The sequence below is a fragment of the Ammodytes marinus genome, assembly GCF_949987685.1.
Source record: "Ammodytes marinus genome assembly, chromosome: 11".
Lineage (NCBI taxonomy): Eukaryota > Metazoa > Chordata > Actinopteri > Uranoscopiformes > Ammodytidae > Ammodytes > Ammodytes marinus.
Genome location: NC_137215.1, coordinates 3,412,599 through 3,415,098, shown reverse-complemented (window position 1 = coordinate 3,415,098; position 2,500 = coordinate 3,412,599). Strand labels below are relative to the sequence as shown.

Here is a 2,500-nt window from a genome sequence, read left to right as displayed (position 1 = left end):
CCCTGTGAAGCACCTTGAGTGGCCCTGTGCCTGAAATGTGCTCTATAAATAAAATTGCCTTGCCTTGCCTTGCCTTAAGGATGACTAGTAAGTTCTTAATGGGTTAAAAACACAGTAACTGTATGTGAATTCTTGTGTTGCAGTCGGTTGAAATTAGATTTGCTGAAAGGTTTGTCAGATTAGTGGCCTGCTGTAAAGCTGTTGTTCCTTTTTAGGACAAAAGGCCAATGATTCACAGTTACAGCCAAGGGTTTAAGCTTTTAAATGGTTTATATATTTCATGTCTCCATATGCTACAGAGGCTGAGAAATATAGAATTTAGTAAACGTTGACTTTTTAAAATTTTTTCAACTCAAGCGTTGGGAGGTTATTTTGAAACAATGCTTAGGTCTTCAGAGGTCTTTTTTTGGGCCTTTAATGGGTTAAAACACAGTCATTGTATGTGAATGCTGAGAAAAAGATTTTAATACACGTCAATATTTTGCACAAGTAATTATTATTTTTTTTTTTAAACTCAAGCTTTGGGAGGTTGTTTTGAAGCAATGCTTAGGTTTTAGTGTATGTTTAAGGATGACTAAGTTCTTGGTTGTTTATTCTGCTTTGTCTATTGATTGTGTTTTCACTTTTCAAGTTGTGTTTATGTAAAAAAACCTCCATAAAAGTAAAAAAAAATAAATAAAAAAAGTATGACTAATGTTCTCAATGGGTTAAAACACACAGTAATTCTATGTGAATTCTTGTGTTGCACAGTGAGTTGCTGTGTTCCCTAATTCCTCTCTAATAGCAGATAACGTGGTGTGCACATGTCGGGCTGTAGCGAGAGAGATTTATCAGGATTACTGGTTGAAGGTGATATTCACAGATAGGATTAATCGCTACAGAATACACGTGGGCTGCACTAACACTGTGGTGATCCTAGATATGTATTTAGTGTTGATTTGGCGTGCAGTTATGATTATCATTCCAAATCTACGGCAGAGTATTTAGGCCAAAAAATTCAATACCTCCTTCACTCTGATGCAGTGCAGTGCAGTTATTAGTGGAGCTTAGAGGACGCCTGCTTTCAGTCAAAATGAGGTTGTAGCACGTTGTCTGTCTGTCTGTCTGTCTGTCTGTCTGTCTGATGACCATAGCAAAGATGCATCATTTGTGTTTTAATAACGTTTTGCTTTTGAGTTATTGATACCTGAAAAAAAAAAACATATAGTGGCAGCCTTTCCTGGACTATATAGCAGCGCTGAAGGGACCTTCATGACACCTTTTTATTTTCTGCTTAACATTTGCCTTTAGTTTAAACAATGTCCTTAGAAACCTGTTGAGTAAAGTACGTAGTAGTAAGTTATTTGTTTATCTTATTTTGTCTTTTGTTTGTGTGTTAACTTTTTCAGTTGTGCGTTTGTGTTCTTTGTAAAATAAATAAATAATTAAATCCAAAAAATAAAGTATTTAAATTTATTTTTTGTCTTTTTTCTCGAATGGTATAATGAAAAAAAATAATCATTTAGTCGTCATAACTTTGAGCTCACACCAGTTGGAATATTTAATCAGCTGCTTTGGTGGAAGCTGAATGATTCCTGGCACGACATCGGTAATCCAATGACGACCAAAATTAACATCGCATTTTTTATTTATTTTTTTTTAAACAGAGCTCTACAGATTAATCCTTCAACAAAGGGATATGAAGAAACAAAACAATTTAAAAAGGTGCAGTGTGTAATATGACATCATCAAGAAAGTTCTACAAAGTTCTAGAATGCAACGCTCCCTGGGTAACCCCACCCCTTTTGAATAATAACAGAAGCTACAGTGGCCTTCAAGGACAAGAACAATTCTAAATTTTAAACAATGCACCTGATGACATTCCAACTATGACACTTTCAAGATGGCGGCACTAGGCCTTGGTCCAAAATATGGACATATATGAGACCCTTTCTAAGGGAAAAAATAATAATTCAAAACATTTTTTTCAGCTATTATGCACTAAACTAAATGTACTTATGGATATTATAATTACTTTCTAAAAAACCTGCTAGGAAATAAAAGCCAAAATTCTACACACTGCAGGTTTAAATTACATAAATATTTAAAATCTTTGAGGTTGTATAAGCAGAAAAATGCGGTTTTGACTTAGTAACACAGTTGTGAAATTAACAGTAATTTTTTTCTTTTCAATAATAGCATTTTGTTAATCCATTTGCATGTGACGCTGCAGCTCAGACTAGCAGCCTGGGCAGCTCACACACACACACACACACACACACACACACACACACACACACACACACACACACACACACACACACACACACACACACACACACACACACACACACACACACACACACACACACACAGCGGGTGGCGGAGGATTAGTATGAGTTATTAAATGAATGGCCTCTCTCGTGCCAGTACCTTCTAGCACTGGACATGTTTCAGATTTTTGTCTGTTTTGCTTCCATAACATGTCTTCTTTCATACTAGTATAAATCAAAGGTCCAAC

The 2,500-nt window shown here is 35.7% G+C and overlaps 1 protein-coding gene across 2 annotated transcripts in view; it reads right to left on the bottom strand.

The window, feature by feature from the left end:
* agpat5 (1-acylglycerol-3-phosphate O-acyltransferase 5 (lysophosphatidic acid acyltransferase, epsilon)) overlaps nt 1–2,500 on the bottom strand; it is a 15,228-nt gene that overhangs the window by 5,818 nt on the left and 6,910 nt on the right. The gene's annotated exons all lie outside the window — the stretch shown is intronic.